General features: G+C 34.4%; 1 long non-coding RNA gene across 1 annotated transcript in view; it reads right to left on the bottom strand.

Annotated features, from left to right (window-relative positions):
- LOC110741251 overlaps positions 1-26,436 on the bottom strand; it is a 48,807-nt gene that overhangs the window by 11,282 nt on the left and 11,089 nt on the right. Inside the window, exon 2 of the long non-coding RNA XR_004177429.1 lies at positions 19,889-19,999. This is a non-coding gene — a long non-coding RNA (uncharacterized LOC110741251). The remainder of the gene's footprint in view (positions 1-19,888; positions 20,000-26,436) is intronic.

The following is a 26,436-nucleotide window of genomic DNA, read 5'->3' as shown; positions in this document are numbered from 1 at the left end:
GAGATTGTTGTAAATGAGTAGAGATGTAGTCAGAATCATAATCATATATTATGCATAATATTACATTTATCAAACTATTTGTATGTGCCAGACTTTGGTATAAGCACTTTACCCACATCAATTTGTTTCTTCGCAAAAACTCCATGAAGTGCATTTTATTGCAATCCACACTGAAATATGAAGAAACAAGGTCACATAGAAAGTGAGCGGTAGCGCTGGAAAGGTGCAGACAATGGGGCCTTTTGAGCACCCAGTTATAGCATAATGAATGAATGATGCATCAGAAGTCTAATATGATTTAAAAAAACCTCTCACAGCAAAATTTAACTATTTATTACCAACCTAACGAATTACCATCAAAGCCTAGACTGCTTCAGCTAAAAAAAGTTTGGCATTTTTTCTTATCCAAATACCTCGTTTAAACTGAGGCCCAGAGATGGGGGAATAATGTATCACTGTCTCTGGGTCAATGACAGAAACAGGAACAGAATGCTGTTATACTGAATTCCCAGGCCAGGCCACTTCTACATTCTTATACCCACTGTCCCCACTCTGAATATGCATTTTCCTGTCATCTGTCTGAATTTCTTTTAATTAATATCTATACTTTCAGTGGACAGTGTAGTAGAGTGGGAAGAATATACTATTTGTAGCTAAGCAGACTCACATTTATGTGCTGGTGATGAACCTCAGACCAGGCACTCAGCCATTCTGGATGTCCCTTTTTTCCATCAGGATATAACTAGTTCCATAGGATGATCATGAGGTTTTACCCAAAGTATGCAAATGTTATATGCTTAGCATCTGGTTGTCACTGAATTCATGCTTTATTCCTCCTCCCTTCAAACTCAAGTTCTTTAGCCATATGAAATTTACAAACATATCCTCCTGATAATTCCTAAGGAGAGAAGGACAGAGACTTTATGCATGCAACTTACTCTCTCCTGATCCCTGCTTAATATCTTTTGCATCTGGGAAGGCATATGTTCCTGTCATTACCTGTCTCTTATTATCCAAGATCACTCTTTGAATCAGCTTGGTGTTTATCTACCAGGGGAACTTCTTAGCACATGACACATTAATTGATGTCAGACCTGGCATCCTAGTTTTGATTTATAAATCATTTCCTTGTTTTCTTTTGAAGAGTTCAAGAGCAGAAATAAAAAGTATTCTTCCTTTATCTGATTCTACTTGTCATAAAACGACCCTGTTCCAACTCTGTGCCAAGCACTAGTGACAGGGACCACCCAACAGCCTCACATCTGAACCACTTGGTCAGACTTGTACCAATCACTTCATCCAGTTCTCCAAGATTCAAGTCTGTTTGCTCACCTTACATCCAGCACTGTTTTCCCAACTACAGACAGCCTTATTTTTCTCTTGGCCACAATTCACATTTTACCTTGGATGGGAGCGTTGACTCACTACTACAGTGCCCTTGCCTGGGACATTCATGCTTCACAATAAGTATTGATAAAGAAATGTTATATTTATGAAAAATTCAAAGTATAGGAACAAAATTTCTTAGAGGTTTTTGATTATAAACCAAGTTTCATGCCTCCATTTTTATTTTATGGCGCTCTTTCTTTAGAATGCTCACTTGTACTCTTTCTTTACTTAACCAAATCTGCTTATCTTTTAAGACTCAGAAAAGGCATAACATCTAAGAAAGAAACCTGTCCAAACTTTCCCTACCCCTACAGGTTATATTAGGTGTCCGATCTTTGCCCTTTATTAACTTCTTGGGCATATTTCTATTATAGGATATAACATTATTTTTGGTAGTAATAGTTTCATCCTGCTAACTTAATAGTCACTACATCTCATCTATCATTGATGGGCATTTGGGTTGGTTCCAAGTCTTTGCTATTGTGAACAGTGCTGCAATAAACATACGTGTACATGTGTCTTCATAGTAGAATGACTTATAATCTTTTGGGTATATGCCCAGTAACAGGATTGCTGGGTCAAATGGTATTTCTAGATCTAGATCCTTGAGGAATCGCCACACTGTCTTCCACAATGGTTGAACTAATTTACACTCCCATCAATAGTGTAAAAGCATTCCTATTTCTCCACATATTCTCCAGCATCTGTTGTTTCCTGACTTTTTAATGATCACCATTCTAACTGGCATGAGATGGTATCTCATTGTAGTTTTGAGTTCCATTTCTCTAATGACCAGTGATGATGAGCTTTTTTTCACATGTTTTTTGGCCGCATAAATGTCATCTTTTGAGAAGTGTCTGTTCATATCCTTTGTCCACTTTTTGATGGGGTTGGTTGGTTGTTTTCTTCTTGTAAATTTGTTTAAGTTCTTTGTACATTCTGGATATTAGCCTTTTGTCAGATGGATAGATTGCAAAATAGAAAAATTTTCTCCCATTCTGTAGGTTGCCTGTTCACTCTGATGATAGTTTCTTTTGCTGTGTGGAAGCTCTTTAGTTTAATTACATCCCATTTGTCAATTTTGGCTTTTGTTGCCATTGCTTTTTGTGTTTTAGTCATAAAGTCTTTGCCTATCCCTATGTCCTGAATTGTATTGCCTAGGTTTTCTTCTAGAGTTTTTATGGTTTTACGTCTTAAGTTTAAGTATTTGTTCCATCTTGAGTTAATTTTTGTATAAGGTGTAAGGAAGGGGTCCAGTTTCAGTTTTCTGCATATGGCTAGCCAGTTTTCTCAACACCAGTTATTAAATAGGGAATCCTTTCCCCATTGCTTGTTTTTGTCAGGTTTGTCTAAGATCAGATGGTTGTAGATGTGTGGTGTTACTTCTGAGGCCTCTGTTCTGTTCCATTGGTCTATATATCTGTTTTGGTACCAGTACCATGCTGCTTTGGTTACTGTAGCCTTGTGGTATAGTTTGAAGTCAGGTAGCATGATGCCTCCAGCTTTGTTCTTTTTGCTTAGAGAGAGATTTTTAAATATGTGGCACATATACAGCATGGAATACTATGCAGTCATAAAAAAGGATGAGTTCATGTCCTTTGCAGTGACATGGATGAAGCTGGAAACCATCATTCTCAGCAAACTTACACAGGAACAGAAAAGCAAACGCCACATTTTCTCACTCATTAGTGGGAGTTGAACATTGAGAACACATGGACACAAAGAGGGGAACATCATACAACAAGGTCTGTCACAGGGTGGGGGTGGGTAGTGAAGGAGAGCATTAGGAGAAATACGAAATGTAGATGATGAGTTGATGGGTGCAGAAAACCACCATGGCACGTGTATACCTGTGTAACAAACCTGCATGTTCTGCACGTGTATCCCAGAACTTAAAGTATAATTTTAAAAAAAAGACTTATTCAAACATAACAAAAAAGAGTTATGAACACACCCTCTTTTACTGAGGAAAGCCAAATGCTTATACACACACACACACACACACATAGAGGAATATATATATAATGACCATATAGTCCATATATATGGAATATATATATATATATTATATATAAGTCACTACATACGGAATAACTATATATGGAATATGGAACATATGAAATACATATGAAATAACTATATATGGAATATGTATATAAAAGTCATTACTTTTATATATAAAAGTCACAACATATCTTGCACTAGACTATGAACTGAGGATAGGAACATGATCTTTTTCTTACCCATACCATTTCTACCACATTGCCTAGCACAAAGCAAGTACTCAATGCTTATCAAACTTAACTAAATTCTAATAAAAGGTCAATATGCAGAATTAAAAGAGCAAAAAAGACCATTGGAGGAATTCGGGATCCTTGCTGTAAAATGGAAACACAACTTAGAAGAATTGTGTCCTACAATTATACGGAAAGTAGAGTTTATAAGCAATAAATTTGAATATTTGAGGAGATTTCTAAGTAAAATATTGAAGGTGCAGCCTAGAGTTGCAGTCTGATTTCTTCTTCCTGCTTATAGTAAAATGTGACAAGAAAGAAATAAATTGAGGGAAGAAGTATTGAACAAAAAAGAACCCGTACCTATTGATCTGGGAAATTCTCAAAATATGGCAAAAGACACTAAATTCAGGAGATTCGTTGTCAGGGAAACATGCTGTAGGAGACAATCAAGGATTGGGCTGGACCACTTATTGTTAGTACCTCAGAAGGATCAAAGGTCAGAGATTCAATCACACAGAAGGCTCTGTGAAGAGATTAGGCATGTAACTCATGGATTCTCTCAGCCCTCTAATCATAAACCAAGAATAAAGGTGGAATTTTCCAGAAAAGGTTTGTGAAGGAGCTCCTTGTCTAATGGAGTAAATCCCTGAGATATACGTGAGAAACTTGTGAGGTTTCGAGAATGTCATGCTAGCAAAAATATTGCCACCTTGGACTGAAAGGGACAAAGAAAAGATGAAATAAAAGAAAAGAAGTGTTGGACTCCTACAATTCTACAGGCATAAAACAGGCTGATAAGACTACTCATATGCAAACATTTCTTACCCTTCATCAAAAAGAAAGTATCGTTCAGAAGTCAGAGCCATGATCCCTAAGGGCAAATCCACAAAGTTCAGAGAGTAGAGCTGTGGGCCCAGAATTTGTAATAATTTGTTACAGCAGCAATGGGAAACTCATACCACATAAATAACTGAAATTGTTTTGGGTTTTTTGTTTGTTTGTTTGTTTTTTCAATGCCAGATTCCTCCTTCTAGGAAGTAAGCTTCATAAAAATCAAAGATCTTGTGTGTCTTATTCACCATTGTATGTCCAGCACCAAGAATATTGTCCAATTTACTGCAGGTACTTAATAAATATTTGTCAAATAATTGAATCAATGTATTAATGAGCATAATATGTATTAATAGCACAACTATGGATATAGTTAACCTAGACTGAGAGACCCATGCAATTCTCAGATCTAATTTCAAGCATTTCTCCTCATCTCTAAAAAGTATAGCAAAATGTACCACCAGTATAGGAATGCATTTAACATTATCCTTAAATAATTTAAGACAAGTAAGTTATGTGCAGATGTTAGTATTTAACTGTGATAGAGGACAAGTATAGTTGTAATATACCTCAAATGGCCTAGACATGTCACTTTATCACAACACTGAATTTTTGTGACCTTACAGCTAGGATGCTGTCAAAAGTCATGAGCTTCCTGGATATTAGTAACCATAATTGGACCACTTCTCCCAATAGATAGAAAACAATATTTTATATAATTCTTTGAATTTGCTAAAAAATCCTGAGGCCATTTGCTGTTTAGCTGCTGCAGATTTTATTATAGGGAAGTTTATAAGTTGGTTTGTCCTATTATAAGGAAACCAGAGATAATCTGGAAGTTGGATCATTTGTAAACTTTTATACTTTTACACAAATGCGAGACAGAATGTCCCAAGCCCAATTTGATTTTCCAAATCCAGTAGCTCCATCTGTGGGCCATTGCTGAAAGCTGCTGCTGCAGTTCTGTGCAGTCAAATTTTACCAGCTAATTGCCAAAATCAAGGCCAAGAACCATGCATATATATTTATCATAAATTTTGCTCACATAAATGGGCTCAAAGTACACCTGAGACAAGGGTAGAGTCTCAAATGGCATGTTCACCCCTTGATCAAATCATTTGGTTGTGAAAAGTAATCTAACTAAAATATTCTCCAATTAAGTTATGGCATGCATGGGAGAATTTTTAAAGTATATGTTTAAAAAGCTGTTTTTTAATAAGGAGCTGATTTTGATTTCTGATTATATTTTGGAGCACACAGATTGCTTCAACAGGAGCAAAAAAAATGAACAGAAAAAATTGTGAGTAGGTATTTAGAAAAGGTGTTTACTAGGTTTCTCATGTGTTTTCTTATTAACTCTGGTTCATTGGCTTCATCAGAATGAACATGCAAGAGAAGAGAGCACACAAAAGATGCAAGCCACATCTTGTGTAACCTAATGTCTGAAGTGCCGTTCCATTACTTTTATTGATTTTTATTGGTTAGAAGTTAGTAAGTAGGTCCAGCCCACACAAAAGGGAAAGGGATTACACTGAGGCATGAAGAGCAGGAGGCAGGAATCTTTGGAGGCCATCTTAGAGGTTGCCTACAGTAGCTTCCTACTAAAAAATTTGAGATTCTCATATTGTGATGGTTAATTTTATATATCAATTTGGCTAGGTTATGGTAACCAGTTATTTGATGAAACGCTAGACTAGATGTTTCTCTAAAAGCACTTTTTCAATGTTTTTAAAATCTGTGATCAGTGGACTTTACATAAAGCCAATTACCCTTCATAATGTGGGTGGGCTTCATCAATTAAAGACCTTAAAGAGCAAAAACTGGGGTTTCCAGAAAAAGAAAGAATTTTGCTCCCAGACTGCAGCATAAAAATTCTGCCTGAGTTTCCAGTCTTCAAACTCAAAGCTACAACATTACTGTTACCTGAATCTCCAGCCTGAGGCTTACCCTGCAGATTCCAGACTTGCCTGCCTCACAGTCATATGAGTCAATTCATTTAAATTAATAAAATGTCTTTCTCTTTTAGTGTCAGATAGATAGGTAGGTAGATAGATAGATAGATATGCATACATTCTGTTGGTTGTGTTTCTCTGGATGACCCTGTCTAATAAATATATAATATGAAAGTAATAGGAATATCTGACCTAATTACCACTCAGGATTACTGTAAGGCTAAAATACAGTTGCATATTAAACAAGCATTGTTTTTAGAGTCACAGAGACCTGTGTTCAAAACCCAGCACTGTCCCTTACATAGTATTTTTCTGACCTTCAGCAAACTGCTTACCTTCCTGAATTAGTATGAACATTTGAGAAAAAGATAATGGTATTTATACTACAGAATCAAAATGAAATCATGAGAGAAAAAAATAGCTTGAATACGGTAGTCACTTGATCAAAGTTTGTTTAAAATACATACATATATATACATATATATATGTTACCAAACATAAACTATGTAATTATTATTTTTCATATACTCATTGTTACTACTACTACTGGCATAGTTTGCTGCCTCCAAATAGTACAGATTTTATGTGGATAAATGAAATTAGCACCAGTTCTCTTTTCACTGTTTAAAATGTTTTCCCTACCAACTGGAAACACAAAATAAACAGCAAATTGGGCATTTAGAGGTAGAATAAATAAATCACAGTTAAAAACAGTCAATTAATCAAACTTTTTAAAAAAATCAATGTGTTCTCACATTTGTTACCACGTTAATTATTGTGGCAGGGTTTTTCAAAGTTGCTTAGAAGATTCAGCCACATTTCAGTCCAGATGTGTGTTAGCCTTAATATGTTTTATATGTAAATATTGACAATGTTTCTTTGGGGGCATTTTAGCTATCTCATGTTTCTATTGAGCTTAAAAGAACATTTATTCACTTTTTCTCACTTAGACAGTGAATGCAAGCATTAGTTTGTAAATCATGTCATTATATGAAAAAAAAAAATACCAATAGAATCAACAGAGATTTGGGATTGTGCAAAACTCTTTGTTTAATCTGTCTGGCAAGGGTGAACACCCTACCAGGAAGATATACATATAATCCTGCCTTAATGAACTCTATTTACTAACTCTGTTACTTATGAATATATATGATTTGTTAAAAATTTTTCTCAGTATTTCTCAGTGGGTACATTTATGGAAGATCAATGTAATATTGTGTGGTGCACATATCAACGTACTGAGGTTCAAACAATGATTCCACTAACCATACTTGTAACCATGTGGTGTTAAATTATTGAACCTCTCTCTGAGCCTTAGTTTTCTCATTTGCAGAGTGAATGAGTCAGAATAAAATACTTCTGTGAGCCTGAGAATAATAGATCACTTCAAATTCTTCATGTGGCAAAAAAATAGGTCATAAAATGTTCCAAGTCAACTTATATTACCCCTTGCTTAATTTATCTGTAAGTCATTAATAACTACATGTTGAAAAATTAGTGGCTACTTATTTACCAAACTGTCATGTTAGTCCTCTAGAAAAGCTCCAAGAAAATGAAAAACTAGATAGTTAAATGCAAATCTAAAGGATGAATCACAAAATCACCAGGACCAAATCAATTGTGTAATAATACAATTTAAACATAAAGCATACAATTTTTCAAGTAATTGTTTTTATTATTATTACTAATAGTTGATTCAAGACTTAAGTAGTTCTAGTAAGCTCTCATTATCTGCCCTTCCATCCTTACTTCTGGTAAGGAATTTTCAGATCTGAAGTGATTCAATGAAAACAAATGGGAGAAGAAACTATTTAGTTCCAAACTAAAGAATTGGAACTGTGAATCTGCTTTGGAATTATCTCTCTTCTTCATCAGCTGTCAGGGAGATGAGAGCACAGATAGAATGCAGCTGTTTCAGCAACACTCAAAAATGCAGGATGATACTAAGGGACCAAGCACAAGCATGCAGTCTTGAAATGCAAATCTTATGTGAAGCACTGGATAATAATCTAGAAGTCTATTAACACAGAGTTATTTTGCAAGGAATTCCAAAACATGTTCCATAACCTTTAACTCTAGTTTTAAGAACTAAAAAAAGGATAAAATTTATTAGAATTTCTCAATCCTATAGAATCTCTTATTTTCTCACTCTAGCAATTACTCACAGTCTACAGTAGCTTAAAATGGAAGATCCTGAACCACTGGGGTTATTTCTGTCTCCTTACACACTATCCCGAGATGTCCTCTGATGATGTACCATATCTGTCTCCCTTTCCTTAAAAATGTAAGTAACCATCTTCAATATTCTGATGTACATTAACCATCACGAATAAAAGCAATAAAGTTAATCAAAAGTGCAGTGCATTGACTTCCATGGGTATATCCAGGAACACAGGTAATATTATAGAGTAGAATCTAATCACTTGCTGGGCCACTTTAGGGTTACTGTGCACCTTAAGATTAGCCCAAACAAGTGCAAGTTGCATTTTCTGTCTTTCTTGCCTCCACAGAATAAGCACATCTGTGCAGTAAGCCCGTAGGACCTTGAACATTCATTTTCTCAGTTTTGGATTTCAGTCTATGTCACTAAGTCAAGTCAGTGCTCTCCTTGGCATTCAATCTCATAAATTCAGGACAACAAATAAAGAGGAATAGGCTTCATTTATGTTTCTATCCTTAGATGTGTTCTCTAGTAGAGTTCACCAAAGTACTCTGAATTGGGCCTGTGTTTGCCTAGTCATTAATAAAGTGAAAGTTTGTTCTCTATTTGGTTCTTGTTTCCTGGCATATAATCCTTTGTCAGGATTCCTCCCCAAAACTTGGAGGAAATAAGAAGCATAGAATTCAGGCACCAAATCTTCATCCTGTGTCTCTAAAATGCCCCTTCCTCAAACTTCCATGGTACTTTTATAGGATTTTTCTTAAACCTATTTTTTAAAAATTCGGTATTATAAATGTTTATAAAAGAAGCTTTGTATAAGTACTGAAATTATTTCTTGTAACTAATAGGTAACAATGAGCATTACATATGGATTTTGATAGAACTAAGTTGATTATGATTAAGTACAATTTAATTTTTGGAATGTGCCCAATCCTCTGTGCAACTCATATAAATTATTTATGGTCAACAGTGTTTCTGAGATAAGTTATTCAACATTATAGGCAGAATGGATGATGCTTCTAACTCAACCCTTTTTCTTACATCCTTCAGAATAATTGGCAAATTATTTATTGCCTCTTAATTTTAAAATGTAAAATATAAGCAATAATAGTACCATAAATTTGTTTAATACTTTAGTGTGGTCATTCCCAGTCAAAAGGCAAAAGATGAATGTTTGCAATGAATTTTCAACTCTACAATTAAATGAGAAAGAAATAACAAAAATAAAACAAGCAGGTTTCAATTTTGGATCACAAAAGATCATTTCTCAAATCAAAATAAGAAAACAGTGAATAAGGTAAAAAAAAAAAAAAAAAAAACAGAAACTTTAATCTCATCAGAGGGTTGATGATGTTAAAAAGGAAATTTTAACTAAATTCCAAAAAGTTATAAACCCTTTCAAGGTGAATCCTGAAAGCTAAGGAGCAAATCCATCATATGTAAGGAGCTTTGCCGGTGTTATGAAAAGCAAGCAAAATATAATGGCCTTACATAAATAACATATTGGATATGATTCTGAAGATTCTCAGATTCACAGCAAATTCCATACATGCTGCCAATTATTTCCAAAAGTGTGCTCACCAATTACATAGTGGCACATCAAAGACCAGAAGTAGGAAGGCAGAAAGAGAGAATACTGCTATGGCTCAGAAAGCCATGAGCAAAATTAAAGAGCAGAGAGAGCTATTCAATAGCCCACAAAGCTAACAGGTTAACCGTAAAACAGAGATAACCAGAGTCTCACTGAGGTTTATATCTCAACCCTTGCTGAATGGGAGTCTTGAAAATACCTTCAAAACTTTTAATTTCAAATTCCATTTTGTTCATTGCTGGTATATGGGAACATGACCAACTTTTGTATGTTAAACTTGTATCCTGCAACCTTGCTCTATTTATTATTAGTTACAAGAGTTTTTGGGTCAATTATTTCATATTTTTTACAAACACAGTTATGTTATTCACAATCAAAGACATTTTGTTTTTATTCCCAATCTTTCTTTTATATCCTTCTCTAGTCTAATTGTATTGGTGAGGACTTCCAGTATGATGTTGAAAAGCAACAGTGAGATGAGACATCCTTTCCTTGAGATAAGACATTCTTTCCTTGTTCCTTAACTTAGCAGAAAAATTCTGACTTTCTCACCATTAAGTATAATGGTGACTATGGGGTCTTCGTACATGCTCATTTTCAAGTTGAAAGGTTATTTTCTATTCCTTGTTTGCTGAGATTTTTATCAAGAATGGATGTTAGATTTTGTCAAATATTTTCCCATCTATTCATATAATCATGAATGGATTTTGATAGTTAGAACTAAGTTGATTATGATCAAGTACAATTTAATTTTTGGAATGTGCCCAATCCTCTGTGCAACTCATGTAATTTTTTTCTTTTCAGCCTATTGATGTGAGGAATTACTTGATTCATCGATTTTTAAAACTTTTTTAAAATTAATTTTTAAAATTAATTGATTTTTGAATGTTGAACCAGCCTTGCATACCTGAGGTAAATACAACTTTGTCACGGTATATTATCCTTTTTATACATTCTAGAATTTAATTTGCTAAGATTTTATTGAGGCCTTTTGCATTTATGTTCATTTGGTCTATAGTTTTCTTATAATGTCTTTGTTAGGTTTTGGTATTAGGGTAATGCTGATTAGGAAGTATTCTCTCTACTTCTATCTTCTGGAAGAGATTGTAGGGGGTTGGTATAATTTCATCGTTACATGCTAGATACAATTCACCACTGAACCCATTTGGGCCTGGTGTTTTCTCTTTTGGAAGGTTATTAATTATTGATTCCATTTGTTTAATAGATATAAACTTATTCAGATTTTCTATTGTGTGAATTTTGCTAGATTGTATCTTTCAATGAATTATATATAGTAATATATAATTATATATTGTAAATCATATATTTAATATTAATTATATTATGTATTACAATGAATTGTATCATATTCCTTTAAAGTGACAAAAATATTTCTTGAACTATTAAGCAAGTATAGCAATATAATATACAACTATATTCTATTATAATGTATTGTATAATATACAATACATTAAATCAATTATTAATGACCCTCCAAAATAGAAAGCACTAGCTCTAGATGTTTCCACCAGTAAATCTTTCCCATTTAAATAAGAAATGATACCAATTCTCTACAATATCTTCCAAAAACTAGGAGCTGAGTTTACTTTCTAACTCATTCTACAAGGCTAACATAACTCTAATGCCAAAATCAGGTAAAGACATTAAGGAAATAAAAAGTACAGACTAATATCTCTTGTAAATATAGACTTAAAAGCACACAGGGTCAGGAGATCGAGACCATCCTGGCTAACACGTGAAACCCCGGCTCTACTAAACAAATACAAAAAACTAGCCAGGCGAGGTGGCGGGCGCCTGTAGTCCCAGCTACTCGGGAGGCTGAGGCAGGAGAATGGCGTAAAACCGGGAGGCGGAGCTTGCAGTGAACTGAGATCCGGCCACTGCACTCCAGCCTGGGTGACAGAGCAAGACTCTGTCTCAAAAAAAAACCAAAAAAACAAAAAAAACACACACACACACACACACAATATAATATTAACAAATCAATTAGAACATGTATAAAAGCAACTATACACTAGAAACAAGTGAGATGTATTCTAGGTATGCAAGACTGTTCAACATTCAAAAACCGATCTGCTGTAATCCATCCCATCAATCTACTAATGAAGAAGAAAAGCATACAATCATATCAATTTAAAAAAAAGCATGTGACAGAGTCCAGCATCCATTGCTGATAAAAACTTTTAAACTAGGAATAGAGGAGAAATTCCTCACTCAATAAAGGATGTTTGTCAAAAAAAAAAAACAAAAACAAAAACAAACAAAAACAACCAACCAACCAAAAAAAACAAAAAAAAACAAAAAAAACCCTACAACTAACATTATACTTAATAACAAGAAAATTTACACTTTCTTACTAAGAACAGAAACAAAACAAGGTTGTATTCTCTCACCACTCCTATTCATAATTGTAATAGAGGTCCTAACTAATGCAATAAGACAGAAAAGAGAGTAAACATATACAAATTGGGAAGGAACAAAAATAACTGTCTTGATTCACAGATCATATGACTGCCTATGTAAAACATCCTTTAAAAATGACCAAAAAAATTCTGGAACTGATAAGTGAGTATAGCAAGTTTCCAAGATACAAGGTTAATACACAAAATTCAATTGCCTTTCCATATGCCAGCACTGAACAATTAAAATTTGAAATTTAAAAAATAGTAACATTATAACATCACCAAAAATAAAATACTTAGATATACATATAATAAAATATGTACAGTTCTATATGTGAAAAACCATAAAACTCTAATGAAAGAACTCAGATATTTCAATAAGTAAAGAAATATACCATGATCATGGACTTAAATATAATATTGTTAAGATGTCGATTCTTCACAATATGGTCCATAAAGACAATGTAATCCCAGTCAAAATCTCAACAAACTATTTTGTAGATCTCTACAAACCAATTCTAAAGTTCATGTGGAAAAGCAAAAGACCTAGAATGCCAATACAATGCTAAAGAACATATTTATAAGACTCACACTTTCCAGTTTTAAGACTTATTATAAAGCTGCAGTAAGCAAAATAGAACTACCTTGGTGAAACAATAGACATATAGACCAATGGAACAGAATAGAGAGCCCAGAAGTAGATCCAGACAGATATAATTAAGTGATCTTTGATAAAGGAACAAAGGCAGCTCAATGGAGGTAGTCTTTTCAACAAATTGTGCTGAAACAATTAACAACAAACAAACAGAGACCCCACAAGAACAGAACAAAACAAAACAAAACAAAAACAACTAGAACAAAATCCTACAGCTTTCGCAAAAAATATTGTAAGATAGATCATAGCCTAAATGTAAAACTCAACATTATAAAACTTCTAGAAGAAAACACAAGAGAAAATCTAAGTGACTTGGGGTTTAGCAATGAGTCTTTACACACAACACCAAGTGTTGGAAAAAAGTTAACAAGTTAAAATGTATTAAAATTTAAAACTTCTCTGCAAAATAAACTGTTAAGAAAACATTTTTAAAGCCACAGGTAAGAATAAAGTACTTGCAAAATATCATATCCGGTTTTTAAAAACTTGTTTCTTAAAGTTCTACTCTTACCTTGATTTAAAAAAAGAAAAAACTGGTTTCTAAATTACATAACTGCCCTTAGAACTCAGCAATAAGTAGACAGTTTAATTTTAAAACATGAAAACAACCTGAACAGACACCTAATAAAGTAAATATATAGATGGAGAATAGCAAATGAAAAGATGATTAACATAATTTGTCATTTAAAAACTGACAATACTAATTGCTGGTTAATACTCAGAGGAGCAGGATCTCACATTCACTGCTGGTAGAAATGCAAAATATTAATGGTTCAGTCACTTTGAAAGACGGTTTTCTAGTTTCTTACAACTCTAGACATAATCTTACCCTTTGATCCAGCCATCATACTCCTAAATATTTAACCAACTGATTTGAAAACTATGTCTACAGAAAATCCTTTATGCAAATCTTTATAGTAGTTTTAATAACCCCAAACTGGAAGCAATTAAAATGTTCTTCAACAGGTGAATGAATAAACAAACTGGTATATGTGCATAAGTGAATATTACTCAGCCATGAGAAGAAATGAGCTACTAAGCAACAAAAAGAGAGGGATGAAAATGAAACGCATATTACTAAGTTAAAGAAGCCATTATGAGAAAGCTACATACTGGACCGTTTCATTTATATGGCATTCTGGAATCGACAAAATTCTAAAAAGATCAGTGGTCTTTAAGAGTTCCGTGAGAGAGGAGAGAGGATTAAACTGGTGAAGCGCAGTGGAGTTTTAAGGGTGGTGAACATATTCTACATGATACTTTAATATAGGATACATGACAATGCATTTATCAAACCCATTGAACTTCACAGCACAGAGAGTAAATCTTAATATGTGAAACTTTTAAAATCATTTAGGAGGTCAGAAGTCCCAGAATGGAATGCAAAAATGTGAAAAAACAACCTCGCTGTATGTATAAAATGTATGATGTATGAAACAAATATATGAAATAACAACACGGAGGGAGTTGAGGAAAGAAACACAGGCATAAATAACTCTGGAAATGAATAGAATCTACAAGACTAAAGTAAAAGACACTGTGTATAAGTACCATAGTCTAGTTGATAGCTTTTTCCCATAAGAGTATACATTAACAATTCTGATGTCACTATGCATGTATAATGAATTGAGCAATTAAGTAAATGAGTGGCAGATGGTGGGAGCCAGGTTCTTTTCTGATGGAGTAGGAGTTCACAGATAAGTAAGGAAAGAAGCTAAAATGATCCAAGTGGTAATAGATTAGAATTGGAGATATGAACTCATGCTTAATTTCTTATATATGTTTCTGTATATAAACATCTAAAGGTACATGTATATAAATGGCTTATTAGACACACTTACATTCCCTTGCTGTGCCAGCTTAAGAGAGCTGGAAGCAATGCCACACTCATAGCAGACGCACAGCTGGCACTGAGATCTTGGTTTGTAATATCATTCACCAGCAAAAGGAACCAGGAACCCTTAGACAAATGGTTGATTCTACAACCGGGGTAGGAAATGATGGTATGAGATGGGGTACAAGATGAGCCTGGAGCATGTTGTGCCAGGAAGTAAGTGCTCAAAAAATTATTTCTATAATTATATGAATATATCAAAGGGACACAGAAGCCAACTGAAAGAACCACTAATGGCCAAAACATGAACAATTTGAGCAATAAAATCAAGTAGAAATGCATGATAATTCAAAGTATAAAAATAAATATTCATAAGTCTATACTGATATAATGAAATGATTGAACAAATACAAATATGGGGAAGAAAATTTTCCATGCAGAAGAATTGTAAATCACTTATATGCATAACTCCTGACTCCTAAAATATGTGATATGCATAGTGACTTTCTTCCAAAGAATATGGTCTGGAAAGCGGGGAGGTGGGAGAGTAACTTTATGACTTCATTATGGAGAAAACTGGCAAACACTAGCTCAGTCATTAATAAAGCTTAACATTAAAAAGGATGCTATGTTGATTATGTGTGCCCTTGATAGGATGTGAAGAAAATAACATTTTACCTGTGTAGTCTTCCTCCCCAAAACCCTTAATTCCAGTCTAATCATAAAACAATTAGACAAATTTCAATTCTAATACTGGCATTCTAGAAAACACCAGTACTCCTCAAAAGTGTCAATGTCATCAAAAGCAAAGAAAGTCTGAGAAACTATCATAGTGAAGGGGAGCTGACAGAGACATAATGAATAAATATAACGTGGTATTCTGGATAAGATCCAGACTATAAAAAGAACACTAGGAAAAAAATAAGGAAATCTGAATAAAGTGCAGACTTTTAAATTAACAATAATAAATCAATATTGGTTCATTAATTATAGTAAATGTGCCAGTCTGATGTAGGATGTTATTAATAGGGCAAACTGATTATGGAATATATGGGAATTCTCTGTACAATATTCAAACTTTTTCTGTTAATCTGCCACTGTTATAAATTAAAAGTATTTTAAAAGGTAAATGAATAAACCATTAACACCATGTAATTTCCTTAATTTTTAAAATGTTTATCTGATGATGACATCCCAAAACTGAAAATGCCTGTTTTGGACCTTCTGAAGCCTTTCTAGAAGGATTGCCCTCTTTGATATTCATTATAATTCTCTGATCTATCTAAATCACTATTATTGTGAGGCCCATTTTACAGAATACAAGAATGAAGTCAAGAGACATTACATGCTTTTCTTGAGGGTATTCAGCAAGGAAGTCACAAAGACAAATTTCTGACTCTCCAGTCCTTCTTTAATTACACCATTCTGTTACACACTTGACATCACAACAAATTACTGGCTTGTTTATTCTTGTATCATCAGTACTTTATGCAAGGTATAATTAATAATAGATTCAGAAAATAATGTGTATAATAATCAATATTTCATGTTTATAATGTTAAAAATTTATGACTGGGAGAAGGTTTAGAGATAATTTTTTCAGCTCAAGTCCTTCTACTTGGAAATGAGAAAAACGAAACTCAGAAAGGTGAGCAAATTTTCCCAATGTCATTGCATGAGTAGTATCCACGCCAGGGATGAAATCCAGTTCTATCTGATTGCAGAACTTTGGTTCTTTCTTGAATAGTGTGCTAGATGACAGGTTGTGGTATTGGAGAAATTCCTTCATCTATGGCTGAAGAGTTATGAAACAAATTGCTATAAGAATTATAATATTTTTTAAAGTTTATGAAAACTTCTAAACAGAAGTTACCTAAAGAGCAAAAATAAAATAAAAATTAATGTAAATAAAAAAAGAACAGTTGTAGACAAATATTCTAGGGCATTAGGTAATAGCACATAAAATCTATAATTTTAAACTATTTTTTATTCATAAAAATGGCAATTTTGTATGGTTCAACTAAATAGGAAAACCTCAGGATAAACCTTCTTATCACATTGGCATGTATATTAAAATACTACCAATGGCATGAACCCTTATTAATATATTAAAAATGCAACAAAAACAAAACAATTGACAAATGGGAGTTAATCAAGCTAAAGAACTTCTGCATAGCAAAAGAAATAATCTACAGAGTAAACAGATAACCTACAGAATGGAAGAAAGTATTTGCAAACTATGCATCTGACAAAGAGCTAATATACAGAATCTATAAGGAGCTTAAACAAATTTATGGCTGCATAGTATTCCATGATGCATATGTACCACATTTTGTTTATTCACTCTATCACTGACAGGCACATAGGTCGTGGGACCTTGTGATCATCTAGTACTTAATAACTCCTATTTATTATATGTATATAATAATATATATACTTAATATAATAAATTCCATTTATACGTAATACATATGTACTGTATGTATATATAATATAAAGATGTATTATATTACATATAAATGGGATATTATATAATACATATGTATTATATGTATACATCATATACATACGATAAATCTGTATATTATATATACATGTGTATATAAATTGGAGTTATTAAATATATATATATGTTCTCTAGAGGGACAGAACTAATAGGATATATATATCCTGACTAATACAGTTAACTTACCTGAATTATATAATATAAAATCAGCATATCAGGATACCAGCAGAGAAATAACCAGTGTCTCCAAGGCACAGAGATTTCGGGACTAAACACTTGCAGTTTCAGATGACAACATGTGTATGAGCAATAATCCCATCAGAACTCTTAGGAGCATAATAGCCACCTTTTTGCACTTAAACTCATCTGTATATGTGCAAGGACCACCTCATCTTGGCCTGGAGCATCTATCAATCTTTATAGTTCACAACATGAGCTACATGGCACATAGCTAAGCTCTCACACACCACCCTCACACACGCCAGGCTATATCAGGCTAGAATAAGAACATTCCAGTGCTGCAGAACAAGAAAAAAATATATTTTGGCAGACATCTCTGGAGAATGACAATGAGCTCCACTATTAAGCTCATTCTATAGATCTGTGTATTGTTACTGTTATTATTATTATTTTGGATTTTAGTTTCCAGTACCTATAAGTAAGAAGATACACACAAAAAAATCCATATTTCTTGTTTCTCTTAAAAATTCAGAGGGCAACGGTGAACATATCTTCCTCAATGGTTACAAATAGTTGAGTAGTAACTGTCCTTTTTTAGAAGAGAAACGCATGCTCAAATTTCTCCTGTTTCCCACCATCTACTTTGGCATTTCCATGGACAACGGCATTCATTTATAATACCTGCCAGAGTGCTATAGACCTGAGCCTATGTGAATCCCCATCTAAACTGCAAACTCTTTATACACAGGGACCTTCCCTTACTTGGATCAGCCTTCTCTAAGATTGCCTGATGCACAGTGCTGCCTATAAGGACTGGAAAGAACAGAGTTGTGGAAAGAGCAGTAGACATAGAGTTCAATTTTCAGTCCTTCCCCTTGGTAGTTTTATGACCCTGGGGACGTTTCCTCATTTATCAAGTAGAATAGCTACAACACCCATTTGATAGAATTACTGTGAATTAGATAACATTATGCAAAGTATAAGAAATATAGTAGGCCCTCAATAGATGCCCATTTATCATTTTTATTTGTACTTGATTGATTGCATATAACCTGCAAAGAAAAATGAAGCCTAGATCATCAGGCCAGCAAGAGACACATTAAACAGATGGCAAGGCAACAAGGAGATGAGGCATGAGAGAGCAATTTGAAGAAGCCTGGAATGGTGAGGTTTAATCAATATGGAAATGTGGTCACAAAAGGACCTGGATGGTGCTGAATACATTTTCATCTCTAATAATGAGGACACAGAGCCACCCTAGCAGGCTGTGCAGATCTCCCAGTCTATTATACTAGAGTTGTTATTGCCCTGTGCTATTCTGTAATTTGCATGGTAAATGGAAGTAGGGTCTGAGACAGGGACACAGAGCCCGCTGAGGCTGGTGCACTCTCACAGGCCAGGTGGGCAGGCCCATCTGCACAATAAAATGATAGACTCACACCCTTCATGGTTGCTTTCCATAAGGACAATAATGGCAAACACACAGTAATTAGTATTGCATTTGTTCAGATATTATCATTCTTATTGTAATTTGTATTGCTTATGTGAAGGTATATCGAGCATTTGCTATGATTAGGTTCGATGCTAAATGCTTTACATATTTTTTCTACAATTAATCCTCTGCACAATTTTATACAGTAAGCTGGAATATGTACTATTATTGTCCTTCTTTTAAAATAAGAAACTAAAATTCTTAGGAACTAAATAACTTGGAATTTCTGATATGGCTGGCAAGTAGTGGAGCCATGATTTGAACTAACGTCTGTCTGATTTCAGAGCCCTTGCTCTTAATCTACTTATATATAAATCTTGTCATCACTGCATCATTAGCATAAGTATCATAACCAACGTTATTGTCCAGGGTTATCAGATGCACTCACTGACCTTGATTGGTTCATAGTCTACCAAGGGTGAAAAATCATGGATACCAATAAAAAGCTATGGCTTTCTTGCCTCCCATGAATATTAATGAGTATATTGTTTTTGGTATATTCTCTGTCCTCCTATCCCTATAAAGGCTGGTAAAAGAATCAGTTAGCCTAAGGACATAAAAAATTAAGATCCAGTGTTTATGTTTCCCCCTGCAACACTCCCACCAGTGGTCCTCCAACCTTAACATTAATACTCACAGATAATAGATTACTTGATAACCCAGGGTAGCTACAGAGTGTTTTCCCCTTATCTTTATCCACTGATCCAAGTTCTGTTTTCTAGAGTCTCACAGATCAAATCTAGCTGTGCTGAAATAGGGAAAAAAAGATAAACTAAATAAGCAGAATAAACAAAGGAGAAAAAGATTATGTAGGTACAAAAACTAGAGCAATCCCTATAAAACGATTACCTTTTGCAAATCAAACAAAAGCACTGCATTATTAGTGGCCTCCTGTAGGCATTGCTTAGGGCAAGCAAATAGCTGTTTGGATAATTACTTTGAATTTTTCAATTTTGAAGATTTATTTAGCTTGTCAAAATTGAGTCTGCAATTCAATGTCATTCACTGGTTTTTGCAGTTCTTCCCAAGTGCAAGAACTAATGTGCCTGATACTAAGACTACACCCCCTTCTTGAGCCAATCTTGGCCAAGACAGTGAACCCATCAGTACACATTAATTCATTTATCAACAAATTTATTCATTATTGAGCATGTCATAGGTACTGTGATAGGTGCTGGGAATAAAGTCAACTTTATTAAACAAAGCAAGGTTAAAAGAACAACATTCTTGCCGATGCTGGAGTTTACATTTTAGGGGGATAGAATTACAAAAAAAAAAAAAAAATCAATATTTAATTTGATAAATGCTACAAAGAAAAATGAAGCATTTAAGAGGACTGAGGGTGACTAGGATGGAATGCCATTTTACATGATGTCCTTGGGATCTTTCCTCTGATGAGTCGACATTTGAGCATCTCCAGACAGAGGGAACAGTAAGGCACAGTCCCTAAGTTTGGTGTATGCTTGGTAGGGTATTCACAGAATAGGAAGAAGGAAGGAGTTAGCCAAGGGGAGGATGATGAGAGATAAGAGAAAGGCAGCTGTTAAGGGACAGGGTCCTTATTGTCCAGGGTATTATTATTTTTTTAATTTTATACTGGAAGCTATAGAAAGATATTCGGCATAGGACAACCGCTCTGGCTGCTGAATACAAATGATGTGAGCTGAGATCTGGCCACTGCACTCCAGCCTGGGCGACAGAGCGAGACTCCGTCTCAAAAAAAAAAAACCAAAAAAACAAAAAAACAAAACAAAACAAAAAAAATATGAAAAATAGGGGTAGGAATTTCAGTTGAGAAGATTTAGAGCCAAATAAAAGGTGTGGTGACTTGATTATAGGAATGTAGGAAGTGATGGGAAATGGTCATATTTGAGATATACGAAAGAATACGCTGATAGGTTGAATGTTGTATTAATTTTGTAGGACTACCAAAACAAAATGCCACAGACCAGGTGTCTTTAAACAACTGAAATGTATTTTCTCACAGTTATAGAGGCTGAAGCTCCAGAGCAAGGTGTCAGGTTTAATTTCTTCTAAGGCCTCTCTGGCTTATAAATGGCTGACCTCTCATTGTGTGTTTACATGGTCATGCCTCTGCACACAAAATGTTTGTGTCCTAATCTCCTCTTGTAAGGACACCAGTCAAGTTGTATTAGAACCCACCCACAGGACCTCATTTTACCTTAATATTACCTCTCCAAAGGCCCTGTCTCCAAGTATAGTCGCATTCTGAGGTACTGGAGGTTAGAACTACAACATATAAATTTGAAGGGGACCACAGTTCAGCTCATAACAGATAAAGAATGTCAGAGGAAGAGAGGACATCAAATGACTCTAGCATTTTTTTCTTTTCTAAACACTAAGAAGATTGGTGTTGCCATTTACTGAGAAAGGAAGAATAGGGGAATAGCAAGTTTGAAGATAAAAATCAGGGGGAGGTCATATTGAGTAGGCAGTTGGATTTGATACTGGAATTCAAGGAAAGGCCAGGAATAGAGATACATTAGTGTGTTTGACAGAAAATATGTGGTATTTAAAATGTGAGACAGTTGAAATTGCCTAGATAATGCGTTCAGATAGAGAACAAAATAAGCATGTAGGCTGAGACCTAAGCCACTCCAATATAGGAATGTTCTAGAGTAAAGGAGACTGATTAGCAGGAGGTAGGTGGAGGACCCAGAAAGTGTGTATCCGAGAAACATAGCTAACAAAATGTTTCTAGACATAAGGAAGTCTCAAATGTATTATAATTTGCCAATAAGACGAGTAAAATGATGACCAAGGAGAGGCCACTGGATTTTTCTACCTGGAAGTTGTTGTTGACAAATCAATATTGGTGGAGTAGTAAATATGAATTCTTAATTCCTCACATATGGCAAATTATTTCTCCAAATCATTTTGTGATCTCACTCCTGGTGTTCAGAGCATGTCGGTGGACAGAAATTATCTGCATATTCACCTGAATTCAGTTTTCTTCTGCCTCCTCCTCTGATCAAGTACTCAAGTTCCTCAACTTGATTAGCAAGCTGATAGTCCACCTAGCTCTTGCCACCTTATTCCTTCCATGTGATGAAATCAAAACCTCCTTGAGGTTTTGCTGTGAGTCAAATGAATCAGCTTAAACCACAATTTTTCCCTGACCTCAAAGTAAGAATCCCAGTTGCTTGCCTAGAACTACCTGCTGCCATTTTAAACACTCTGTATCTGACTATAGATACAATAGATAAAAAAGCATTCAAACCACAAATTCTTCTAAAAAAAATTCTTATTTTCACAATTATCCATCAGATAAATTAAGTCATTTAAAAAATTAAGTCATTACTTGCTATAATGGATAGCACCTGAAGGTGGTTACGTCCACCAGGCCATGAATAACTCACTGGTGACGGTGAGTGGTCCAGTATCTATTACATGGATATGGTGGTATGTTTCATAACAGATCACTGAGATGATTGCATACTGATAACATACAAATTGTGGTTGTTGTTAGCCATTCTATGTCTTGAGCAGTAAAATCTATTTTGGAAAATAAATTGCAATCAGGCAAGTGTATACAAGTTATATTAATTTTAAACAAGTTGGGCTTAGGAACTGCAATCAGAAAAAAATACTATTTTTTCCTTCCCCACTGTCCATTCAGACATGCCCTATAGGCCTATTTCAAAACTGCTCTTTTGTTTCTAAATCACAAAACAATAATCACTTAGTAGCTATATGTCCAACTAAGTATAAGAATAAAAGAAAAATCTAGACTTTTTAAGATTTAAAATGTTTGTGTTTGATTTATTTCCAACTTCTGTAATTTTATTCTCTTTCTCTATTTAATATATTGCTGCTGGTATCATCAGGGTTAAGAACAGAGGAGGGAGAAGAGATTTGGAGGCAGAAAAGTTCTAAAAGATAGAAATGTGGCAATGGCATGTCATATGCTCATGCCTGGGCTCTCCGGGTTTAAGAGATATTTCACCTGGCTCTTTCTCTCATAGGATGCTTTAGTAGGCTCATAGAGAAGCCCCATTCAATGGATGGCTTCAGTCTCCTCCTACAGTGGCTGAACATGGATAATACACTTCCCTTTCAATCCCTGGTTGCATGTGGAAATTCCATATATATTCCTTCCTGTTCCATTGAACTATGTCCCTTTAAAATGGCCTCAGGTGCTCATGCTTTTGTTTGCCAGCTCTTATTCTCTCTCTGTTCCCCTTACAAAGACACACGTTTGTTCCTCAAAATACACCCTGACTTGTCATTAGTAGAAGCACAGCACAAGTACTTCTAAAATGCAGCTACCATCTTTCTTTCTGCTGTCAGCTAGGCAACTCCAGAGACAGGTGTCCACTTTCAGACCTCTCAGGCATAGATCCAGTAACAGGCTCTGCATCTTGACAGACTCCAGGGACATGGAATCAACTTCTCCAAGTGGCCTCCTTGAAGCCCCTCTCACTTGGCATGAAGAGAAAAGCAGATTGCTAACACTGCTGCCCTATGAGTGCCCCATCTGTGTCCACGTATCATGTTAACAATGTTCTTTTAAAAATGCAGCTCTAATTGCCAACAACCCTTTGGCCACTATAATGCCTTTGGAAAACTGAGACTAGAGGTGAACTAAAAATTGAAAAACTAGTTCTTGATTGCCTGCTAGGTAAGCTCTATTCAGGTAGATTTGTACCTCACTTTGGAATGTGGGAGTATTTGCCACCTATTTCACTTACTTTCTTGAGGTGTTAGCAAATAATGACAGAAAATGTCTCATTTTTTTGTTTTTATTTTTAATTTCTGTGGGTATATATAGTAGTTGTATATACTTATGGGACACATGAAATGTTTTGATACAAAAAAAAGAAAGAATGAAGACCTACTTTTTGATAGCAACTGGGTAACTATAGTCAATAATAACTTAATTGTACATTTTAAGTAACTAAAAGGGTATAATTGGAATGTTCGTAACATAAAGGGGATGGATACCCCATTCTCCATGATGTGATTATTTCACATTGCGTGCCTATAGAAAAGGTCTCATTTTGATGTCTTGTTAATTTAGCATACAAATATATTGCATAAAGAAAATTTTGGGGGGACGAGAATGTATTAATCCATTTTCACACTGCTATAAAGAACTGCCTGACAGTGGGTAATTTATAAAGAAAAGAGGTTTAATTGACTCACAGATCCACATGGCTTGGGGGAACCTCAGGAAACTTACAATCACGGCAAAAGGTGAAGGAGAAGCAAGCACCATCTTTACAAGGCAGCAGGAAAGAGACGTTGTGAGGACTGCCACACACTTTTAAACCATCAGATTTCATGAGAACTCACTCACTATCACAAGAACAACATGAGAGACTCATGGGGGATCCCATGATCCAATAACATCCCATAAGATCCCTCCCCTGACACATGAGGATTACAATTTAAGATGAGATTTGGGTGGGGGCCAGAGCCAAACCATATCAAAGGACTAATGAATATATTTAAACTCTAGAAAAATGTTCAGCCAATACTGATCACTGGCATTGTAGATAAAGAAACTTCTATTGGCCTTTAAAATATGGCCCAGTTATATAATAGAATACTGCTCAGCAAAAAAGTAAATAACTAGAGATGCCTGCAACAATCTTGATCTATCTCAAAACACACACACACACACACACACACACACACACACAGAAAAAAACACTATGCAGAGCAAAAGAAGTCAGTCACAAAATAGGACATATTACCATACCATTTACATGAAACTCTCAAAAAGAAAAATGTAAATCATTACTGACAGACAGAAAATCAGCAGTTGTTTGTAAATGTGAGGGAGTTTCACTGGGTTGAGGTACAAGAATTTTCTTGGTGACAGAAACGCTTATGGTGGTGAATATATATGTATATGAGTATATAAAGTTACCAAAACTCATCAAACAGTGTACATTTAATGGCTAGTTTTATTTTATGTAAATTATATTTCAATAAAGTTCATTTTAAAAATATACATATTATATATACACACCCACACATGTATACATATATTTAGAAATTTCTAAATATTAGAAATCAGAAATACTAGAAATCTATATTTCTAAATTACATGTATACATATCTATATACATATATTTCTAAATTCAGTGTAAGAGCTATATACCCAGACTGTATCATATTTGCCTTTATAGAATCGCTTTCCCTGAATTGTACTATATCTTTATGCTTTGTCATAAAGCTCCCAAAGAACACAGTAAAAAGTAACCTCATCAACCCAAACTGCATTTTCTGGAGGGATGCTTTCCAGTTAGTTGTTCACCATATTATACAATATTCTTTCCATGAGGACAAACAAGAGAAATTTCAGCAATATGTGAGCTACTTGCAAACAATGTGTTTGTACCCTATGGACACTGAATCACATAAACGATTGTTTTTTTCTCTCCCTGGTTACTTTTTCAAATTGAGAGGTTTGCAACCTATGGGTTTCATGGCATGAACTCTACATATTAACAAAATTTTTTATTTCTCGTATTTCCCCCATTAACATTAAAGTCTCTTCTATTAGCAGTGATTTATTATTGTAGAAAGGAATAAATAATAATAAATAAATAATAATTTAGTAAAAAAGATATTCTCAAAAATATCTGTCAAACAAAGAGAAAGACTATAAAGGATGATAAATGCAAACATTCTAATAATTCAACTCCAAATGCTAAAGAACTGCTCAATTGCTTTTGATACATGCAAGACAAAATTTTGTCACAGAATACAGGCATCCATAAAGAGAAACCTGTTTTATGCCATTACTGGAAAGACTCTGTGTCTTGTCTTGCAAATCAAAGGAAATAATTATATAAAAGTCATTTCAGTGTTATTAACTGGAGAAATTGGGATTTTAAAAATGCTCATCTCATTGTGTTGATTTAAGCATTAATTAAGATTATGTGTGTACAAGAGCCTGGCAATGTTGGTGTTTTTAAAATAAATTAATGAAATTAAGTTATACAAACAACATCTAAGAATACCACAGTTGGTGACATTTATGAAGAAAAAGGAAGGCAAGTAGAGTGTGCATATTACATATTAGATGCTTCTAAGACAATAGAGCTTGAAATGAAAAAAATGCATAACCATATTAGTATTTTCTTCTTCTGGTAATTTTCTGATTGTTATTGTTTTATATTCATTTCTTCTGCAGCTGTTCTCAAGTTCACT

Source organism: Papio anubis, chromosome 12, assembly GCF_008728515.1.
Source record: "Papio anubis isolate 15944 chromosome 12, Panubis1.0, whole genome shotgun sequence".
NCBI classification, from domain to species: domain Eukaryota; kingdom Metazoa; phylum Chordata; class Mammalia; order Primates; family Cercopithecidae; genus Papio; species Papio anubis.
The sequence above is the reverse complement of the archived record's forward strand: the minus strand, read 5'-3'. Positions and strand labels throughout refer to the sequence as shown.